This window comes from Notamacropus eugenii, chromosome 2 (genome assembly GCF_028372415.1).
Source record: "Notamacropus eugenii isolate mMacEug1 chromosome 2, mMacEug1.pri_v2, whole genome shotgun sequence".
NCBI classification, from domain to species: Eukaryota; Metazoa; Chordata; class Mammalia; order Diprotodontia; family Macropodidae; genus Notamacropus; species Notamacropus eugenii.
Genome location: NC_092873.1, coordinates 493474519 through 493496836, shown reverse-complemented (window position 1 = coordinate 493496836; position 22318 = coordinate 493474519). Strand labels below are relative to the sequence as shown.

The 22318-nt window shown below is 37.7% G+C and overlaps 1 long non-coding RNA gene across 2 annotated transcripts in view; it reads right to left on the bottom strand.

The window, feature by feature from the left end:
* Positions 1-22318, bottom strand: part of LOC140529885 (uncharacterized) — a 97175-nt gene that overhangs the window by 51948 nt on the left and 22909 nt on the right. For both annotated transcript variants that reach the window (XR_011975716.1, XR_011975717.1), the window contains exons 2-4: positions 5795-6012; positions 5489-5700; positions 3844-3969 (exon numbers count right to left, since the gene is read on the bottom strand). This is a non-coding gene — a long non-coding RNA (uncharacterized lncRNA). The remainder of the gene's footprint in view (positions 1-3843; positions 3970-5488; positions 5701-5794; positions 6013-22318) is intronic.

The window sequence follows — 22318 nt, the reverse complement described above, 5'->3', positions numbered from 1 at the left end:
CATGGGTTTGAGATTGAACTTGGAAGCTTACTAGCTATGTGAACATGGGTAAATCATTTAGCCTGTGAGTTCCTCATCTGTAAAATAAGGCAGTTGGTCTAGATAAATCCTAAATCTATGGTCCTTCAGGCTGACGGTCGTTATTTTAGGCTATCTTCTTTTTTGGCTTATACTCTTGCCTCACCACACACTTACCCACTGCTTTTCCTGAGGTCAGTGCTGTCAATCATTGATAAAGGTTGTGCTTTATTGCCATTTTAACCAGACCTTATTTGCCAAAAGTAGCATGTCCTCAGCCCTCGTTCAGGCTTGAACTCTCCCCAGTTGGGCTGGCCCTTTGCAGTATACTGTCTAATAGGCATCTCCCTCTCTAATTATATTTTAAATACAGTGCTGAGCCCATAACAATTACTCAATTCTTGTTGACTGGTGGATTATTGAAATCCTTTATTTCCTAGAGTCTTGAGTTCTTCACTTCAATCACCTAAACATGCCAAAGGAGATCAGCTGCCAGAGGTATGAGCTGCAAGGCTTTCTAAGAGTATGTGGACAATATTTTAGAGATTTTTTTAAAGCCTTAGAAATTAAAAAAACAAAAACACTTTCACCAGGTTTTCTCCCAAAAACTATTTTACTTAGACTATCCCAAACTTTCAACTTCCTGGGCATAACTAGTGTCATGCTGCTACTTTGCTAAAATATGTAAATATTCCATTATAAACATGTTAAATACATTTAAATAGGAGCTAATTCTCATGTTATTCCTATGAGAATGGAAAGTCCAAAATGAGCTAAGATTTTCAATAAAGGGATTTTGAAACTTTGTTGGGGCCAGACTTGATCCCTCAACCAAGTACATAGAGTTCTGAGTTTAGATCCCAGAAGACCTAGGTTCAATCCCGTGACTGATCCTAGCTGAGTAATAATAGCAAGCATTTCTATAGTGCTCCAAGTTTTGTAAAGTCCTTTCCAAATATTTATTCATCTGATCCTCACAACAACCTTAGGGAGTTAATATAACATAATAAGACATCATATGACATTATAATGTGACATAATAATATGCCTATTATTCTACTTTGTTATAATTAGATTGATTATATTATTACCCTCATTTTATAGATGAGGAACCTGAGGCAGACAGACATTAAGTGCTCTGATCAGAATCACACTGCTAGTGTGTTTGAAGCATGATTTGCACCCAGGTCTTCCTGATTTCAAGTTGGACTGCTCTACTCACTGCACCATCTCGGTGCCTTTAGGTTAGTCAGTTAGGGCGGCTAGGTGCCACTGGATGTGGAGTCAGGAAGGCTTGAGTTTCAATCTGGATTCAAACACTTAGTAGCTGTGTGACTCTGGGTAAGTCACTTAACCACGTTTGTCTCAGTTCCTCATCGGTGAAGTGAGCTGGAGAAGAAAATGGAAACCTTTCCAGTATCTCTGCCCAGAAAACCCCAAAAAGGAGTCATGAAGAGTTGGACACGACTCATCAACAACAACCTTCATGTGCCTCAGACAATTACTTAGGACCCATTGACTAAGTCCTACACAGATAGTGATCTGCTTTGGCAGAGGAAGTTCCCACACTGGAATTCCCCACTCTGACAAAATCATGGATCCTTTGCATGTGCTTGTTGGAAGCAAGAGGAAGAATATTAAATGATAATGGAGAGAAGATAGAACTACTCAACTCCTATTTGTTTTTTTATTGTTGTTTCTCTAGAGAGGAGAATGGTCTTCAGATTGAAATGGACTGAAATAACATGATCAACAGGGAATTAAAACCAGTTTTGATGAGTTAAGTTCAATTGATCTGACCTTGGTAAATCATTTCCCAGGATCTTAAAGGAGCTGGGCAATACAGCTCATGAAAACTCTTGGTGAGCTCTGAACAAATGTAAAAAAAAAAAATGAACATTTCTGCTGGAAACAAGCTCAAAATGAAGACTGATGGAGTATATAACTTATCTTCAGATATTTTTTTAAATGGTAGACTTAACTTGAAGTAAGCCTATTTTACAGGAACCATATTAAGACACATTAACACCCATTAACAACTTTAAAAATAATCTCCAACAGAGAGCTAGCTAGCTATAATTTATCAGTCACTCCTTCTCCTTTTTTTGTCTATACCCCTCTGTGTTTGTGTATACTTTTTTTTCCTTTCATGTAATCAATTTGTATACCAAACTCACCCTGCTTTCTGTACTTGGCATTGTTTCATATAAATATTTCTCGTATTTGTCATTCTTAATTACATCTAGCATTCCACCTAATTGATATACCACAGTCTGTCACAGCCAGAGGGCCTCAACTGTTGGGTTTTTAGGTTGTTTCCAGTTTTTCAGAAGCATGAATACGTGCTATAAATAAGAGAAGGCAGTGGGGTATAGTAGAAGGAATTTTGGGTATGGAGTTGGAGGACCCAGATTGTAATCTTTATACTGACTACCTGCCTGACCTTGGACAACCTGAGTTCTTTGAGACTCATTTTCCTCATCTGTGAAATAATGAACTACCTGGCTTCTAAGAGTTCTTTTAATTCTAGCTCTTTGATCTCTGAATGAAGAGGTTTTCTTTTGGCTAACACTCAAATTTATATTCCTTCTTATCAGATCAGTGGGTCAATGTTGTTGAGTTGTTTCAGTCATGTCCAGCTCTCCATGACCCCATTTGGGGTTTTCTTAGCAAACATAGTGAAATAATTGTCATTTCCTTTTACAGCTCATTTTACAGATAAAGAACTGAGGCAGATACCCAGGATCACACAGCTAGTAAGCATCTGAGGTCATTTGAACTCAGGTTCTCTTCGTTCCAGGACTGGCATTCTGTCCACTGCACCACCTAGCTCTGTCAAAGGGAATACTTATTATTATAACCCTTTTAGTATACTATCAGATTATTTTATCTCCAAATACTTCAAAGTTTGAGAAAAGGCTTAGGCTTGCTCTCAGTGTCTGAGGGCAGAATTGGAGCACTGAAGTGTAAGTTGTAGGTGGGTTGTGGGAAACCTTTGCATAAGGAAAGACTTTTGATCATTTCAAGCTGTCTAAAAATAGAATTGGTTGCCTCAGGAAGTAGTGAGTTTCCCATCTTTGAAGTTTTTGAAGAACAGTTTGGATGACCACTTGTTAGGGATGCTGCTTTAGTACTGGGTACAGGGATCACCTCTGAAGTCCCTCTCAATTTTATGATTCTGGGATTCTAATTTTTCATAGGAGAAAATCACATACATGAAGCTGCTGATTCTCAATTCGTCTAGACCCATGTTGTCATTTATGGATTGGTTTCTCGTCTTGATGGCTTATTTTGTAGCCATGGGGCCACAATTCATTTGGTAGGTAGTATTTCAGCAAAGATAGAGTCATCAAGGGGGCAATCAAATGAGGAGGGGACAGTTGACCTTTGTATCATTTCACTTCTCAATTGCATGTGCATTGGAACTGGGATGGGATAAAGGAGAAATCCCAGGGAGAATTCATTTGCCTACTCTATTGTGTGACTGGGTAAAGATGAAGGACAAAAAAAAGACTAATGCTCTTTTTTGAAAGAAAAATTAATTATCCCTGCTCTCTAAACCCTTCTAGATTACAAATAACCAAAAATTGTGCATGATAACCTCCTGCTATCATAAAATCTTAGGGATGGAAGGGTTTTTAACAGGTCAGCTAGTCCAGCTTCATCCTTTAAGCAACACAAATAAGATAAAAATCTAACCTACTTTTTAACAGCTTCTCAGAAGGGAGACCTCAGCAAGCTATACTCTATGAAGTGAAGTCAGCCATATGAGGAAATCCCTCCTCCTATCTGACCTAAATCTCCCATACTGCAACTTAAACTCACCTCCTTTTTTGTTCTTGGGACGATGAGTATTCTGAGCTGGAAGTGTTCAGGTGACCTTGTGAGTTCAGGAGATCCAAAAGTCTGAGCAGAGGCAGCCACTGGAGCAGTACTGGTTGACAATGGCAACTGAAAATGAATGGGAAAGACATTTGGCCAAGGATGATGTGGCTGTTTCAGGAAATGCACCCCCTTGTGGTAGAAAGAAGTGCTGGCTATCAATTCTACAAAGTCCAGTTGAGCTGCCAATCTAGTATGGAGTTACACCTAAGCGGAACTTTATAAGGGCCCCACAAAGAGAGAAAAATGACTTCAAGAGTTGGGAAGTACCCAAGTTCCCCTTGGCCACGTGTATTCTCTACCACTCTACTGTCAACTTAAGCTTACTCTCCCCAACTACATTCTATAGGCAAAGAGAAAATGCCCAGGTTTGGGTGACCCTGGCTTGTATTCAGTATTACTCTTCCTTATCAGTAAATGCCTTTTCTAAAATGGAGTCATTGTTGAGTATTGATTATTACTACAGAACACACCAGTGGAAGCTTAGGAGCTAAAGTATTTGAGACTACGGCCCCTCAGATTTACCCCTTAGAACCCAAGCGAAAGAAGCGGTAATCCTGCTAATGGGAATGGGAGTTAGGAGACTAATCTTAGAGGAAGCTTAACCCTTCAATAATGACTCACGTTTACATAACACTTTAAGGTTTACTAGGCATTTTACTCACAGCTACCCCCTGCTATTTCTTGCATCTCATGAATGTGGAAACTGAGGCTCAGGGACAATAGTTAATACAAATCTGATCCAATCAAAGCCAGGTCTTCTGAGTCCAAATCTAGCATTATTTCTGTTATGTACCATACATGTTGTTGCCTGGTCTCTCAGTAATGCCCAACTCTTCATGACCCCATTTGGGGTTTTCTTGGCAGAGATACTAGAGTGGTTTGCCATTTCCTTCTCCAGCTCATTTTACAGATTAGAAAACTGAGACAAACAGGGTCAAGTGACTTGCCCAAGGTCACACAGCTAGTAAGTGTGTGAGGCCAGACTTACTCCTAATTCTAGGTCTAGTGCTCTATGCACTAGGGCACCACCTAGCTGCCACTATGCATTGCATATCTGTGAGCCAATAGCAGTGGTAGTGTTCATTACATTATATAATATATTATAAAATTCCGTAAAATTAAAAAAATGAAGGCAGCATGACGTAATGGAAAAAGCTTGTCTTGGGATCAGAATCTCCTACCTCCAACATAGAGTAACCAACAGGCTATGTATGACACAGTGGGCTCTAAAGCTGACCTCTACTTTAGAAATGAGTTGGGGACATTAACAAGGGAAGCATCATGGTCTGGTACCCAGAAAAGTCTTCAGAACATTACTGAGGCTCAATTGAACAAGGAATCATTCTGGACTCCTCATTACAGCCCCTCGTTACCTCATGCCTGGAGTCTTCCAGTGGGTCTGCATTCCTCCAGTCTCTCCCTACTCTTAACCATCCTCCATTCAGCCACTAAAATGATTTTCCTAAAATGCAAGTCCACTCATGCCACCTTCAGTAAACTCCAATGACTTCCCATGGCCTCAAGGATCAAATACAAAATGCTCTGTTTGACATTTAAAGCCCTTTAGAACCTGGTCCCCTCCTACCTTTCCAGTCTTCTTACTCTTTACTCCCCAACGCACACTTTTCAATCCAGTGACACTGGCCTCTGGACTGTTCCATCTCCTGGCTCTGGGTGATTTCTCTGGCTGTCCACCATGCCTGGAATGCTCCTCCTCATCTCCACCTCCTGGCTTCCCTGACTTCCTTTAAGTCCCAATTAAAATCCCACCTTCTATAGGAAACCTTCCTCAACCTCCTGTAATAATAAAAAGCAAAACAAATTCCTTGTAACAAACATACGTCATCAAGCAAAACAAATTCCTTTATTCACCATATTCAAAAAAGTATACCTTCCGATTTGTACATTCAGTCCTTACTTCTATGTTAGGAAATGGGCACCATGCTTCCCCATCTCAGGTCCTCTGGAATCACAGATAGTCATTGTGCAGAGTGCTTATAACTTTCAAAACTACTTATCTTTCCCGTGTTGTTATGAATTGGTCAATGCCCCCTCCTTAGCTTCACAGTCAGTCTTGTAGCTTTGTCATGCTCCCCATGTCAGTGCGATCTGGGGACAGAAAGAAATACATTCAGAGACCCGCCAAACCACTGAAAGAGTCCTAAGAAAATCAAATAGAATGTAATTTTAGTTTTCAAGCTCCTTTCCATCCTGATTTCTTTTTGTGGTTGCTCTGAATGTACTGTTATTGTTACCAATGAAATTTTTGTGTGTACATACAACTACATAAGAAACAGGGTAGAATATTGTTAGCAAGCCAGCCTTGGAGTCAAGAAGACCTATATATAAGTCCTCCCTTTGGCATATACTGGTTGTGTGACTATGGGCAGGTCATGTAACCTTGCAGTGGTCAAGACACTTCTCTCAGTCTCTAAGTTGCAAAGCAGAGACTTTCCTTAAATGTAAGGTATTAATTCATTAATTCATTCATTCATTCATTCATTCATCCATTCATACAAATGAAATCATTGGACCAGTGCAAACCACATCTCCCGTAACCCAATAAAACCATATAGGAGACTATATAGGAACTAGATCTGTATAATAAAGTATATGGGTATATATGTATGTACATATGTATATATGTGTATCTATCTCTGTCTATCTGTCTGCCTATCTATCTATCCATTTGTCCATCTATCTATCTATCTGTCTATCTGTCTGTCTGTCTGCCTGTTGTTCTGTCCATCCATCCATCCATCCATCCATCCATCCATCCATCCATCCATCCATCCAACCACCTGTCTGCCTGTCGTTCTATCTGTCTGTCCATCTATCCATCTACATCTATCTATCTAGTCAATGGATCCAGATGGCTCCAGAGGAGAAGTGAGGGTGGTGACCTTGCACAGCCCTCCCTCACTCAAAACAAAGTCAAGTACAAGTCATGTCATCATTTCTCTGATGGCATGGTCTTTGGCAATGAAAGACAAACACAACAATCTATCTATCTATCTATCTATCTATCTATCTGTCTATCTACCTATCTATCTGTAACTTTCAGGGGAGGAAATTCCCTCTACCACTGTAGGTGGGCATTTTCCTTGCAACTAGTCTAAGAAAGTTGCCTAGAGCACCAAGATTAAGCAATAAGGGTCAAGCAGCCAGTATGCGTAGGAAGAAGCACTTGAACCCAAGCAACCCTCACCTCAAGGCTGATTTCTTAGCCAGTACACTAAGCCACCTCTCATAGCTATATGCATACCTATATAGGATGACATAGTATGTAAACAGACCAAATACTGATACCTGCATAAACACTTCATAAGGACTACCCAGAATGTGAATTGAAATTGAAATTTTATTTTGGTGTTTGAGGTCCCCCACTGATAGATGCCTAATGACCAATTATTTTCTTAATTTTCTCATCAACTTTTCACTTGGAAAAAAAAAAAAAAGCTTTTATCAGGCCTTAGTGTTATCTGCCAACAAATAGAGATGCCAGTTAAAACACCCTGAGAAACATTTTGTCAAACTCAAGTCAGTTGAAGAAGCCTAGAATTAAGCAATGCCCTTCCAAGATGATGACTGGGTCTTACTTGGAGTGTCTGAAACCCACTGAAAAGTGAAAGATTGAGTTAATCCACCAGTTGTTTTGTCTGGTTTCATTTTAGTATCAAACAACTGGATTGATTTTCTTCTCTCTCATGGGATTGACTGATGTGGGCTGAGAAGACACAGCTGATTGACATGTTTAGTGGAGTGCAAATGAGAGGTTAAGAGGAAACCTGTCATGTTCTCTTTGGAACAATAGGCAGGAACTCATTTCTCATTATTACTTGTTAGCATTTTGAGTGTAGACCCCAGAGTGACATACATGCTCTGCATAAAGAACTTGAATTCTTAAGACCAAAATCGAACTTCATTTGCAGGTCTGTCTTTCTTACTATGGCTTTTAGCAGATATAGGTCATGACCACAACCCTGAAGGTTATTGCTAATGTAGGCCAGTCGGAAAGCTTTAAACCAATCCAGAAGTTCCTGCCAATATTTTAATTTGCTGCTTCTGATCTTCCAGTTATAATTCAGGCAGAAACTATTATACCTCTAAGATGGGAAACAGGCCCTCAAAAGTCTGAAGTAATTTTGAATACTTTGTTTGGGAAAGATAATGGGCAAGGCAAAATGGAATTGCATGGCTGCTGTTGCTTTAATTAGGAAATAGACCAATGTGCTTGTGATCTAAGAAAAACACATACCAGAAGATTCCACATGAAAATAAAGACAAAGGTGACCTGGTGTTCCTTAATTATGAAGTTAGTGTGAAAAGAGATCAAATATTATAGTAATAGTACTTCAAGCACTTTACACATATTATGTCATTTAACAGATCTGTGAGGTAGATGCTATTAATGTACAGAAGAGGAAACAAAGTCTGAGAGAAGTTAAGAGGCTTGCCCAGCTAGTAAGTATTTCAAACAGGGACTGAACTCAGATCTTCCAGATTCTAGGTCCAAGAATCTATCCTCTATACCACCAACCTTCTTCTTATGCCTGGCCATGGAAGCTTGTTCATCTAGTGAAATTAGGAACCTGCGTTTCTGGTGAAAATGAAGAGTTCTTCATTGGTAACTAATGATTTCATAGGGGCTATTTTTCATGAACTGATATTACAAAGTAATTCAATCTCATAATCCATGACCATATCCTCAGCTGAATCCGTGTTAAATGTTCTCATTTATTTTCACAGGTAAAAAAATATTATTGGATCAACATAGAAACAATTTGAAGCTGAACAGTTGTGACCCAACACTTTCCAACACTTTTTTTGAAGTAATTAAATCAATGATCAAAAGAGCAAATTTTTCTTTGAATCCTTTTCCAGTCTACAAAGTATACAACATTCCTCTTACTGTGGGCTGTTATCACTGGGTTTCATCCCACCATCTTTTATCAAATGTCTTGTAATATTTTTACTTTATTTTCAATTAACACTTTTTTTCCTTTCCCTTACATCTCTCTCTACTTCCCCCCAAAATTAGAACTCTAAAAAAGATATTTATAGTCAAATGAAATAAATTCCTGTATTGGCCATTCTCCAAAATATGTCTTATTTTGTATTCAAAGAAACAATCTAAAACACTCTTCCTTCCTCTGACAATGCACATAACACTTTTGATAATAATATTAAAAACTGTGTACTACCATTGGTCTCTTTCTAGGGTTCTTAAAACTCTGAATATAAATAAAAATCATGCCTGAGCATCTAGAGGAGGAGAAAACATACAATGGGAAAATAATTCATAGAACTGTATATACCTTTCTTTTATTCTAAACGCAAGAAACTATGCTTCCAGTTTACATGGTGTATTCAATTGATCCCAATGTGAGAATTGCAGCTTGGGTGGTCCTCTTTGCTGCTTAGGTTTCCTTTGATCATGGTGATAACAAATACCGTGTTGAAGGAGACCAGCTTCCAGGTGGTGAGTTTCAAGTAAGCTCATATGAAACTCATGTCCAAAAGCAAGTTTCTACACCTGGCCAATAGACGTGCCCTGGCGATAGAGTGTTTATTCTAATGTAATACTCACATGTGCTTGACATCAGTTAGGGTGGCAGAAAACATAATTCCTATCCCTTTTTAGAATTGTGTCTGTGGACATACTAGCCTATCTCCTTGGTTTTTTCAATTGAAATATCAGTTATAATTACTCAAATGCATAGGGTGTTAAAAGAATTGCACTTCCCTCAAAGCACCATAGTAAGGTATCTTTATATCATTATCCTTATTTTACATTTGAGGAAACTAATGCTTAGTGAAAAATTGACTTGCCCATAGTCACACAGTTATTGTCAATGAATTAAGGTCTAAACCTTTCCCTTTCCCTTTTTCTCTTTCTCCAGGCACTGGCATTCTCAGTATCATGAACTGGGAGCATAATTATTGTTAGAAAACCTAAGTAACTCTATTGCTTGTCATCTCATTTCGTATTTCTGCATGTGTAGTTGCCCTCATGATACTCAACCCTGTTTGAGCTGCCATTATAGCGAAGTTTTTCATTTTGAAAAGTACATAGGTGAATAAAAATTAGTGAGAAGTATTTTGACAAAATTTATTTTACTTTTTGGAATATCCAAATTCTCGGATCCATGGATTACACTAATGCTCAACTCAAATGCCTCATCTTCCTTCCCTCCAGACTCAGTTCAATGCCAGTTGTTGTATACAACTCCTTTCTTGATCACCAAACTTACTATGTTTTCACTTTCATAGGCTACACCAATAGATCGCAAATTTTGACAGGTTCTATCCATCCAGAAAGCTTGCTTGTAAAAGTTCATTGACAGACTCTATGCCTGTTGTCCAAAGATCAGTCTGGACGAACGCAAAGAGGTTCATCAGAAGATTGTATATGAGGAGGGTGAGGATCTATTCTGGCCATAGTAATTCATGATAATCCATCTACCAACATTATAGGGGTTGTGATATGCGTCAGTGGAAGGATCACAACAGGATCATAAGTCAGTCACTCAACAAGTACTTATTAGATTCCTAAGAACAGTGTCAGAAATGCAAAGACAAAAATAAAACAATCCCATCTCTCAAAGAGCTGATATGCTATTGGGAGAGACCATGTAGACACATATAAGTATATACAAAATGAATACAAGTCAGTACTTTCCTTCTTTCTTTGGTCTTTTTGGGACTGCCAATATAGGTCGTGGTGTGCTGGTAAACATTTAATGACCAGCTCTATGAGGAAAAATATATGTGCAAGACATACTTTTGAGCTTAATGTTTACTAACATTTTCTTCATCACTTTCTTAAGTATAGACAATTAGCAAAACAATTCATCAAGCACTGATTGGTAGCTTTTCTTGATTTCCAAGTGAAAAGATTCACAGTGAAAATTTAACAATCAGTTCTCACACATGATTCAAGTGGACTCTAGTGGACTCCTGGCTGGAAGTTGAGTAGTGATATTGATGTGGCTACGTGGTTTAGTGTCTCTTCAGGAATAGTCCCAAGTTGCTTTCCAAAAAGACTGAATCAATTCACAGCCCCATCAACAGTACATTAATGTGTTCTTCAGTTTCCATCCCAAAGGATCATTGGAAGAAAGTGTTGCTTTGCTTGAATGGATCTCTGATTTCTGAGTATGAAAAATGCTACTTTCCGGTGTAACCAATCTAAACCTTTAGCTTTAGTGTCCAATCCTTCATGCTACATTATATGCTGCTATATACAAAAGAAAGCTCTTGTTTTTAATAAGTCCCAAAAACTCTACAGAGAGATTTTAAAACAATATCTAAAAATGGCTCACCTATCCAACCAAACTCCAAGTGTATCAACATGAAAGATATTAGTACTCCCCCTATAAGCTGTGGGTTTTTTTGTCTTTCTCTTTATGTCTTATCTGCCCTATTACTTCAAGTTAGGAGTTCTTAACTTGGGGTTTATGAACTTAGTTTTTAAAAAATACTTCAATAACTGTATTTCAATATAAATGTTTTCTTTTGTAATCCCAATGTTTTATATTTTATGTATTTTAAAAAAACACTATTCTGGGAAAGGGTTCAGAAATTCATCAGATTGCCAAAGGGACCCATTACATAAAAGGGTTAATAATTCCTGCTTTAAGAAATGGTAAGAATGAATCTACTCTGCTACCCTATCTATTTCCTTGTTAAGGTAGAGTATATCACTTTTAAAAAGTGCAAAGATGTCATTTGGGTAGTCCTGGAACCCCCAGGAGAAAAGAGACCCCAGGAACACTTTGTCAATAGATTGCCACCAGAATCTTTTAAAAGGTAAAAATTCTTTTAATTACTAGTTGTCTTAGCTGAGTTAACAGGATTAACCTGTTATTTCATTACTGTGCTCTTGCTATCTGCATTGGGTAAACTGCTCATGAAAGATCCATGGGGGAGCATGAGTCAGGATTACATAGAATTGGTAAGCAACATAGGTTTGTACTCCATTCTGTTGGATGGCATACTCACATTGATGAAATCACAGATGCACTAGAGGACCAAAATGTTTCGGGTCCATCTGCTGTGCTCTTAGAGACTATTTTTATTTGTGCTGACTTTGCTATGAATCATTTGGTTAATTTTGGACAGGGCAGTATCGAAGCTTAAGGTTTAACAGATATCCTCTGGAAACAGATCAACACACTTGCTGACCGTTCCATGAGAAGAAATATAAAAGAGGTCATAAAAACAGCATATCTTCTCATTCTTTGAATGTACTTGCAATATTTAATTGGGAGATAGGAAGTATATGGACATGTATAGACATTTAGAGCACTCCATAGAAAAATATCCAATTTTCCATATTGTAGGAGAACTAAAGATAGTTTTCCAGGATGTCCAGATCTGGTACATAGCTATAGATGCAGATATGACTATAGATATAAATGTTTATTTGTGTGTATGTGTATATATGTGTGTGTATTTGTGTACATGCATATATAAAAATAATAGTATGTATATACACAAGCATGTATTATACATGTGTTGTATATGTATGTACACTTTGATACAGTATAGATCTAGACACATCTAAATTTATGGATCTACAGATACACTGTCTCAAGTGCCAATGAGAATAATCCACATGCTCAAATGAATGGCTTGGATTTATCCTTACCATTTACTGAAGTATGAATTATGCCAATTGAGCAAAAGCTGTTATCTAAAGAAAACTCAAGAATGAGTGGAGAATTGTATTCAAATTCCCATGATAATATGGACAGAATCCAAACATATAGTTCAAAGGTATAATAGTTTGTGTTCCATGCTCAATGAAATGTATTTTTTCTTCTTCCTCCCTCCTCCAACTACAGTTAGGTGTACAAAAAGAACTGCTTGCTAAGAAACCTCTGATTTCAATGGATGTCAAAAATTTGGTCAAGACCATTCTTCTCAAATGTCAATAAGGAGCTGAGTAAAGAGCTGAGGTAGGAATTTCTGAAGGTACTAACTACTTGGTATTAGTACTAGCTTTTCTCTATTTCCTTATCTATCAGCTATACATGGCATTACCTGGTCTATTAATCTCACTATGGATATACTGAAATATCATGGAAAGGCCATCAAGACAATGATTGCTTACCTCCAAAATGGTATCTCAAGCCATTGGTTGTTTCTGTTGAGTCATTTTTCAGTCATGTTTGACTCCCTGTAATCCCATTTGGGGTTTTCTTGGCAGATACAGGAATGATTTGCCATTTCCTTCTCCAGCTCATTTATATAGATAAAGAAACCAAAACAAACAGAGCTAAGTGACTTACCCAATGTCACACAACTAGTAAATGCCTGAGGCCATATTTGAACTCAGAAAGATGAGTCCCTACCCAGCACTCTATAACTGCATCCTAGCTACCAAATGCCTAGACCATTGAACTCTGCCTATATTAGCAGGAGAATCTGAATATACTTTTCCTACCATTTCTGGATTTCCTCCGGACAAGAGCTTTCACTGAATTGGCATAATCCATGCATCTGCAAGTAGTGAGATAAGTCCAATCCATTCATTAGAATACTTTGATTACTATTCTCAGTATTTTTTTCTTTTCAACCAATTAATATAAAATTATCCCATCTTATGATTAGAAATTTTGGACTGTCATAGTTCTGATTCTGTATTTGAAATTCATGTTAACTTTGCCCCAAGGTAAGGAGAGCTGGATACACCATTTTTCTTTTGTGAAATTGCATGTTTCACATCCTTTCCAACAATTCTAAAAGGAATTGTGCTCTGTGTGTGTGTGTGTGTGTCCTGTAAATGAGCACTGAACTGAGGATCTCTTGGTTTTGAGTCCCACTCTGGCCATCTACTATTTGTGTGGCTTTGAACAAGTCTCTTAACCTCTTTCAGTTTCAGGTCCCTTTTTGGTAAAATGAAAATAGTGGTCCTTCCACTGCTCATCTCATAAAATTGTTGTAAGGATCAAAATACATTATTTTCAGAGCTTTGATGGATCTATGATCTTGTTCAGGGTAGTTATGTAAAATGCTTGGCAAATAGAAGCACCAACCATTACCAAAATACTACACCTATCAAGGATCTTATATTATAGGTAATCAATGCACATACTTTCCCATCATCCTACATTACCAGAGTGATTTGAAATGGGACGACTAGACTAGTAAAAAGCTGAAGATCGGCGATAATGTGTTTTTCTTGCATGGCCACTACTTGCAGGGATCTAAATACTTAGCTTGTCAAATGGCGATGAATCAGATGTATAATAGATGACATTTATATAGCACTTTAGAAGTGGGAAAGTGTTTTCCTCCTCAAGTGGGTAGTACAAGTGTAATTATCGCCATTTTATGGAAGAACAAATTGAGACTGCAGAGATCAAATGTCTTGTCCGAGATTATACAGCTAGTAAAAGTTAGATCTAGAATTCAAACAGGACAGCACTCAAAGTATGATTCCAAGACGAGTGAGCTTCCCATTCCCTCATATTTAACTCTTTTTACATGCTACATAATTTAGGGAATAGGAATTGCCATGGCCAAAAATTCAGTGGTCCCCTACTGGTGATGAGTGTCCCTATACTTGGATAGGTAACTGATCCTCAGCATTCAGACTCACATTATTACTGGCACCATACATGAAGTCTTTCTAACATGGCAGAATTTGCCAGAACTTATATTCTTCTGAGAGTCTTTGAGAACTCAGCATTACCTACACACCACAATGAGGGTCCTATCAGAGTAAGAATTTATCTAAAACCATCCATGATGGGAAGAAATGGTGTAAGGGGTGTCATGGAGAAAAGGAAGATGATTTGGTTACATAGTAAAAGCAGGGGATAAAAGATGAATGATCTAAGTAGTATTGATAACCACAAAACAAAACAAAACAAAAAAAACATGGAGCATGGTCTCTTAACCTGGGGGCCCCTTAGGACTTGATCTTCAAAAAATATTTTGATAACTGTATTTCAATCTGATTGGTTTCCTTTGTAAATGCATTTTATTTGATTCATTTAAGAACATTTTGGGGGATTCAATAGACTGTTAAAGGGGGGCTATGACAAAAAAAGAGGTTATTAGAGGAATGCCTCCAATGCCTTGTAGAAATTCATTTGGGAATGTATGAATAGGAATCATGTGAGATGAGAGGCTGTAAATGGGTTGCTCCCTGCATCAATGGAGAGAGTACTGACATCAATAAGATGACAGGTCTATTAAAGTACTAAATGTACTCAATTTTAGATCCATTTTTTTCTCCTGTAGTGTCTATTGGCACACAATGGCAGCCATATTGATCGCACTCCATCTTCCAAACTGGTATTCAGTTATGTTAGGAAGCCTTGTCATAATTCGATGTCATAATCAGGTAGAAAGAAAAAAAATCTTTCAAATTTGAAACTAACTGCCTCTCTTCAGGAAGCTGCCCTGGTGAAGTTAAAGTATAATTTTTTTTAATGCATAGTTTCATTTTATAGAGTCCACTTTTTCACAGAATCAGAGTCTTTCTGATTGGGAAGGGTCTTTGAGTAGGTTTGTGTGTTTGTATTGTTAGTGCAGCCTCCTGTTTCTGAAAATCCTGCCCTTGAAATTTCATAGTTAAAACAATAATTAAAGCATCTGGAAAAGACTTTCAAGGAAGAGACTGATTCTATAAACTATCTTCATGATCTCTTGCAAGTTTTAACTACATTGTTGGTAAATTCTCCCTCATATTTACTTAATCTGTAATTAAAATTCATTCACTCTCTTTTTTTGGTCTTGAGTAAAGATTTAAAACAGCTCAATTCAATTCAACTAATATTTATTAAGCATCTGTTGTATACCAAGCATCATGGTAGAAGCTAAGAATACAGAGACAGAAATAAATCAGCCATTCCCCTTGAAGATTTGACACTGGACTGCGAGAATAGATCAGAATAGACAAGATAAATATGAGCAAAATCTCTGAATCACAGAGTTTGAAAGATAGAAAGGATCTCAGCAACCATTTAGTTTAACCCATACACAAAAGGAAACCCAGTTCTACCTAGCAAGTAGAGTACAAAGGAATGTAAAGAGGAGAGGGCATTAACACCAGTTATGAGCAAACAGGATCTCATATACAAAGAGACACTTGGCAATTTTTTAAATCCTGTTTCCATATTCTTTAGTGTTTAGTAATGGAATCCTTGATCTAAGTGTTGCATTTTCAAATGCAACCATGGCAAAAACAAACAAACAAAAAACTGATCACTCTGTGCCTAATGGGAATCCTTCAGAGAAATGAGGGCCAAAAAAAGGTAGATTCAATAAAATTGAAGGAATGCATGATTAAAGTAATTTATTTTAGACCATTATTCAGGCCAGGATGACTTATGGCACTCACTTAACTGGCAAACAACACAGGGAAGATGGAGATATAACTGGGACTCGCTATTTCTTGAACTCAAGCTTCCTTGGTATGGTGGATATAGTGGGCACAAAACTCAAATGAGATACTCTATAAGATGTAAATTACTTACATCTCTTTGTCTCCTTATCTGTAAAATGAGGGGGTTGGACAAGTGGTGAGGAATCTACCACTACCAAGGCAGATTACAACCTTTTCTGCAATGTATATTCTTGGGATGTTGCCTGGGACACTGAGAGGTTAATTATCTTTCCCAGGGTCATTCAGTCAATATATGTCTGAAAAAGGGCTTAATGGTCTTCCTGACTCTAAGGACAAGTGTTGTGTGTACTTTGTATCTACTTATCTGAGTACTTAGGGTGTCTCCTTAGTAGACCACAAGCCTCTTGAAGGCAAGACTAGTTTTACTTTTGTCCTTGTATTCCCAAGAATCTAATACCCAGCAGAGGCTAAATGTTTGTTTAGATTGAATGGAGACACAGAAAACCTGGTTTCAACATCCTGGTTATGCCACAAATGCTGATTCTACACGTTTCTAGACTGGGGACTTAGACTGTCCTCTATGGTATTATCTTCCTACGGATCTGAATAATAGGCATCACTGTAATAAGGACAAACCTAGATAGGACTTGTTTCTATAATTCTAAAGAAGGTCAAGTTTCTTTGTTAATTTTTTTCCATCTTGTTGATGTCCTGCATCTTTGGAGTATTCCAACTTAGTGACTCCTCCAGTCAACCTTCTTTCTCTTTTTTTTTTTCCCATGACATTTCCAAAAGCTTAAGGGAGACTTAAAAACAACATTTGGGTATACAGATTCCTGTCTTTAACAAGCAAGGTTTGTCCACAGTTCCTTAGGAGCTATCTAAATAGGTGCCCAGATAACAGGATTTTAAAAAATATCTATATCATTTATTTTGAAGGCATTTCACGGTATGTATTTTTGTGTAAATACTATTGGGACTGCTTTGGAGCCTATGTGAAATAATTGGTTTCCAACACAAGGAGGAGCTATGGATTCATGACCAGGGGTCCGTGAAACCTTAGAAGCATTAAGCTTTGATATCTCAATCTTTATTTAGCTCTGACAAAATGGGTACTGTGACTCAGGGCAATAAATAAGCCAACACACCTTCTGGAAACTGAAAATCTACCCCATACAACTTGAGTATGGTTTTTCCAATATATGGGAAATGCTATTTTAATTAATAACACGCAAATTCATGGGATCATAGACAAAAACTAGCATTTAGATAGCACTTAAAGGTGTCTGTGAGGTGTTTTATCCATGTTGTCTCACTTGATCCTTGCAGCATACTTGTGAGGTAGGTGCTGTTGTTATCATTCTAAATTTTACAGGTAAGGCTGGGAGAGGTTCTGGTAAGTGTCTAAGGTAGGATTCACACTCAACTCTTCCTTGGTTAAACATCAAACACTATCCACGGTACCACTTTGCTTCCACAAAGAGAGTAGAAGGGAGCTTAAAAGTCACTGAGTCCAAACTCTTTCATCTTAGAGATGAAGACACTCAGGCATGGAGTGACGTGCCAGAACTGGGATGTGAACCTTGGTATTCTTGAATCCAAACTCAGGATTCTTTCTGCAGTGATTAGAGGGTGGGATGGGATGTCACGTATAATCTGCCAGCTAAGAATAATATTTATATTTCAAAGTAATGTTTTATTGGAACACAACCAGGCTCCTTCTTTTACATATTGTCAATGGTTTTTATACTACAAGGCAGAGTTGAGAGACGGAGGCATTCTCATGACTGCTCCCTTCTGCTCAGCACAGTTGTTTTGACAGAGTTTTGAGTGCCACACATGTCTACCAGTGCATAACCATCATGTCAAAACAAGAAAATTAGAGGGAAAATGCAATCTTTTAAGTTCAGGGCTGAGATTGAACTTTTTCTGAAAAAGAAAAGATTTTCAAACTTTTCTCCAGATAAGCAAGGTTTTCTTAAACTTTAATCACTTTTATTGAAAGATAAAGGCTTTGGAAATGAGCTTTTGCTGCAGACTTGATAATGTTTCTTTTCTTTTTTTTTAATTTATTATTGTTAACCTACTTTAAAAAAACATTTAGTGTTCTGAATTCTCTCCCTCTAGCCCCTCCCCTCATTCAATGAGAAGACAAGAAATATGATTTAATAATGTTTCTTAATGAATTCAACTTAAAATTGCAAGGCAAAAGAGTACTTGTGTGCAAAATATATTGAGGTAAAGTCAATCTGATGACAACTAACATTGTTTGAATCACAAGTAATGTCAAGTTCTTTAATATGCTTCCTGCGCTGTCAAAAGACAAAACAAGAAGCAAGATTTCCATTCCTGCACAGATTTGCAGCTGGCATATTTTCCAAGCTCAAACTACAGTTCCAGCAAGATTTTTTCAGACATTGATACAAGTACAAATTTCTATATTTCAAAATCTATTTAACTGTGCAATTGAGGAGTCCCCACCCACCCTTCAACTGGAAGAGATTAATCTGTGGTGTAATGATATACTGAAAAGCAAATACCAATAGAAGAATATAATAGATATATTATATTTAATATGTCTACATATTATATATTTTGTATATGTATAAGGCATATATCATATGTGTATAATATTATATATGTATGTATGCATATGTGTGTATGTGCATATATATGTATATATATATGCCTTTCAAACAATGAATATGTTCAATTACAATCAAATAATTCTGGACTGATATCAGTATTTGGCTGTTCCTATTTGCGTGAAAAATTTTCAAAGATGAAATACACAAAATGTCCTTACATATTAGCATTAAAAGATGAACATTTGCAATTAATTTTGATGATTGGGTACACCCATATAACAGAAGTTTTCCTCTCAAAAAGAATCCAATTCTTCAAATTATTAGTATTACCAAAAAAAGTACTCAATCACTATTATATTTTGAATGTCAGCAATCAGAAAGTTGTAGAAATCTGTTTTCTCACTTATTACATAATTATCTATATAAATCCTCAATTTTACCTCTCATCCTGAAAAGTCTAAGGTATTGAATATCTGGTCCTTCATGGTAAAAGTCTGTGCTAGACCCCATCTGCTACATGATAGCTGTTGGTCCTCATGTATTTTTCAATCTATATATTTAAATAGCACAATTACTCTCACGTGTGTAATGGTGATCGAGGAGAGTTCATAAAATTTGCTCATCTTTAAAAAGGATCCTCAAGCTCAAAAAAATTGGGAACCATGACCCTAAATGTTTGTTTGTCTTTTTCTTATGTCCTTCAGCTTAATTTCTTGGGAGATGGTGAAATTCCGGCATTGGCTGCCATCATGGGGCCTTTGGAAGTGACAAACAGACAAGGCTGGCTACCAGCTAAGTTATACATTCAGATGTTCAGACTCAGGGTACAAGCTTTTTATCAACAGTCTCTTGAACTTCAGCAAGTACAACGGGCAAAGATGAACACTTGGCTGCATCAGGGTCACTGTCAGATGGACCCCAAAGATTTACTGGTGCCTTAAAATAGCCACCTTTTTTTTTCAACGCAGAGTGGGGATTGTAAATGAAAACACAAACTTGTTATTATAACAAGCGACTATTCACTTTTATAACCATTTAGCAATACACATGAAGTCAGTGTGGCCTCAAGTCCTTTCCAAAATGAAAACAGTGGCAAAGTGGTGAAAGATTTCACATCAACCAGTCAGTCAATAAATATTTATTAAGCACCTACTATGTGCTGGTGGTAACTCACCTCAAGGAGTTTGGATTCTATCAAGGGAGACAATACGTATTCATCTAAGTGTATACGTAGCATAAAAAAAATGAATACAAGGTGATTAGGAGAGGAGGATGCCAGCAGATTTGAGAGTGGGGAAGTGGGGGGAGATAAATCAGGAAAAACTTCATGCAGAAGTTAACACCAGTTAAATCCTAAAGGAAGTCAGGGATTCCAAGAGGTAATGATAAGGAGATACGGCATTCCAGGCTTGAGGGAATGGTTGGTGAAAAAGAAGATGGAAGGAAATGAGCATGAAAATGGAAATAAAAGCAGAAAAGGAAATGGAGATGGAAAATGTGTTACGTGGGCAGAAACAGCCAAGTCAGAAAGCACAGGATTTTAGAGCTAGGATGGACCTTTGAAATCATCTGGTCCAAGGCAGTCATTTTACAGATGAAGAAATAGTGCTATAGAGAAGTTAAGTCATTTCCCCAAGGTCATGTAATCAATAAGTATTTATCAACTGCTTAAAATATGCTGAGTGGGACAGTGGATAGACCTTTGGGTTTGGAATCAGGAAGAGTACTCTTTATGAGTTCCAATCTATCCTCAGACACTTATCAGCTGTGTGACCCTGAGTAAGTCACATTATTTGTCTCATCTGCAAATGTGCTGAAGATGGAAATACAAATCACTCCAGTATCTTTGCTAAGAAAACCCAACTGTGGTCATGAAGTCAGACACAACTGAAACAACTGAAGAACAACAGACAGCGTATGCCAAGTATCTGTGACAGGCTCTAGGGAGATGAATGCTCCCTCCCAAGGGAACTTGCATTCCAGTGGGACAGATGTGCTGGGGAAGCCAGGACCTCGTTCTCCTTTCTCCTGCCTCAGACTTCTTTTTATACTATCTCTGGCTGAATTTTAAAACATTGGGTACTTAAGGCTCAATTTTTATGACAATTTTTGTTTACAGAAAATAAGACTGTCTAGAACAGATATGTCAAACACGCTTTGGCCCGTAATGCTCCTGAGTACTGGGGAACCAAATTAAAATGTAATTGGAAAATATTGAACAAAACAAATGAAAACACAATAAAACATAGACAATATTGCATTTAAAACTAAGTTAATATGCAGCCCATGCACACATCTTTATCTGTGTCTTAGTAGCTTTCCAGTTCTATTTGAGCTTGATCACACTGGCCTGGGACTTCTTCCCTTATAAACTAAAAAACTGACTGAATGAACAAGTATTTTTTGAGTGCCTACTACATGCAAGGCACAGAAGTATAGGCAAAAGGAAAATACCAAAAAAAAATTAAATATTGACCCTGCTCTTTGGCAGTTTAATTAGGGAGATAAGATACATACCAATGAAACCATTTAGTAAATAGCTTGAGGATGCATCTAAACCAATCAGATAATCAATAAACATTTATTAAGCACCTACTATGTGCAGGATACAAAAAGAGACAAATGATAGTCCCTGCCCTCACGGGGCTTACAATCTAATGTGGGAGACTACAAATATATACAAAGCAAGCTGGATATAGGATAAATAGGAAATAATTAACTGAGGGAAGGCAGAGGAGTTAAGAGGGGTTGGGAAAGGTTTCCAGTAAAAGATGGGATTTTAGCTGGGACTTAAAGGAAGCCAAGGAAGTCAGTAGCTGTAGTGGTGGAGGGAGAGCATTCCCAGTATGGTGGACAGGCAGAGAAAATGCCCTGAGCTAGTATGGAGGAGTGTCCTGTTCCTGGAACAGCCAGGAGGCCAGTATCTCTGGATCCCAGAGTAGCTGTGGTATTAGAAGACTGGAAAGGTAAGAGGGGGCTAGGTTATTTGCTACTTTGGGTCAGATGGACACAGGCTGAAATGATTAGAAAGGTATCCACAGCGTAGGTGTGATATGAGCTAGACACTTAAAGATAGTGAAAATTCAGGCTAGCGCAGATGAGGGGAAAGTGGAGAGCCATCAGACCAAATTAAGGCATTTTATTCCATCAGTATGATTCATGCAGCATTAGGACTAATCAATTCTAGATTTGCTGGGCTGTGCAGTTAACAAGCAACTTAAGAGAAGATAAAAATGTTCCACTCCCATTCCAATCAGTTTCATCTCAAAAGCTGAGAGTTGGGAATGTCCTCAGAGGTCGGCTGACCTAAGCCATATACTTGAGCAAGAATTCCTTCCAGAACATTCTCCTCCACCCTCCTCCCCCAAAGAAATCATTCAGCCACTCTAGCTACTGCTTATCTTGTGCTATGCAGTTCTCTTTCCTGGTACAGAGAGTCAAGAGGGTCTCTATTTCACTATCT